The sequence below is a fragment of the Rana temporaria genome, chromosome 2, assembly GCF_905171775.1.
Source record: "Rana temporaria chromosome 2, aRanTem1.1, whole genome shotgun sequence".
Classification (NCBI taxonomy): Eukaryota; Metazoa; Chordata; class Amphibia; order Anura; family Ranidae; genus Rana; species Rana temporaria.
This window is the reverse complement of record NC_053490.1, coordinates 4168328-4170054: the sequence shown is the minus strand read 5'-3', so window position 1 is coordinate 4170054 and position 1727 is coordinate 4168328. Positions and strand designations below refer to the sequence as shown.

At 51.5% G+C, this 1727-nt stretch overlaps 1 pseudogene; it reads left to right on the top strand.

Annotated features, from left to right (window-relative positions):
• On the top strand, positions 1-135 carry LOC120929942 (annotated as a pseudogene).
• The last annotated feature ends 1592 nt before the right edge of the window (positions 136-1727 follow it).

Below are 1727 nucleotides of genomic sequence, written 5' to 3'. Positions count from 1 at the left end.
ATCGCTTCTCTGCCTTTTGGCTAAGATCAAGTGTAGTATCTGTTCTTATCAGTTGCCAGGAGGTGGCGCTGTGCTAACCATCCCTAATATACAGCGAGGTGGAAAGGGATGGCAGTGGCATATGCAAAACCTGCTCGTGTGGAGGGGAAAGCTTTCTGATGGGGATGGAGAAGAACTGGGTCAAGGCAGAGGGTCGGGGGTTTGTCTGGCCGTATTGGTATTGGCGTCCTGTGGAGGAGCTGGCGAGCCCGGTCTGAGGGAGTCTGGGTGAGCCATACAAATCTGCTGGATTGATGGGGGCCTGGAAGGGTTAGTACCGGTGGAGGCTGCTTGATAGTTGGTGGCTCTCCCTGAGAAAACCCAGAAGGGCTCTCAATCTGGTAGGAGAAGAGTGCCGCACTGACCTGGTCAGGGGGTCGGATAAGAACCGAAAAGTCTATGGTGAATGTGCTCCTGGAGTGGCAGTTCAGGGGTGCCATATCTGTACTAGTGTTTCTCTCAGCACTTTTGCTTTTTGGCGCCATGGTCACCTCACCATACACATTTTTAAAAAAGTGTGTATGGTGAAGTGACCATGGTGCCAAAAAGCAAAAGTGCTGAGACTTTTGGCTGAGACACTTAAGAAAGTGCTGGGACTTTTGGCTGAGACACTTAAGAAAGTGCTGGGACTTTTAGTTTGGACCAGAGGAATTTTTGATTCCTGGCCAGAGGGCCGGCCATCGTATTGCACAATGGTCACTTTTCACTCTCCCTTATGTTCCTTCTCGCCCACTTTCTTATTGTTTACCCCTGTGTTGTCACTTTTTTGTATTTTTTTGCTGGTTGCACGTTTGTCACGAGTGATTAGTAGGGTGTGGGTCCTTGGGCCTGCCCTGAACGTCTTGGGAGTGGGTGGACATGGACTTTTGGCTTAGTTCACCTGCTCTCATGGGGTCTCCCTTCGGGGGAGCCCCACCTGGTACTGTGGTCAGACCCTAGTCCTGGGTCTGTTTCGGCAGACCTTCCAGAGAACGGGGTCCGTCTGGTTTCCTGGGTCTGTTTCAGCAGACCTTCCAGAGAACGGGGTCCGTCTGGTTTCCTGGGTCTGTTTCGGCAGACCTTCCAGAGAACGGGGTCCATCTGGTTTCCTGGGTCTGTTTCGGCAGACTTTCCAGAGAACGGGGTCCGTCTGGTTTCCTGGGTCTGTTTCGGCAGACCTTCCAAAGAACGGGGTCCGTCTGGTTTCCTGGGTCTGTTTCGGCAGACCTTCCAGAGAACGGGTTCCATCTGGTTTCCTGGGTCTGTTTCGGCAGACCTTCCAGAGAACGGGGTCCGTCTGGTTTCCTGGGTCTGTTTCGGCAGACCTTCCAGAGAACGGGGTCCGTCTGGTTTCGGCCAGATAGACCATGTGAAGTACCTCAGTCCCCGTCTGGAGCCTAATGCCCCCGGGGGATTAGGGTAAGGAGGACAAGTGTAACACTCGTTGCACGTTTTGTGTTTTGCTCTTTATATGTGTGCACTTTTTTGGCACCGGGTGGAGTTTTTGGGTGTGTTTCACACGCCATGGGCTGTAAAAAAAAAAAAAAACTATGCAAGACTAAAGAAAGACCAGTGTTCAGCTTTAAGTGTAAGGCCAAGACATTGGGCCAGATTCACGTAGATCAGCGGATCTTTAGATCCGCTAGATCTACCTGATTTAAGATCCGCTCCTGCAAGTTTGAGAGGCAAGTGGGTAATTCACAAACCAC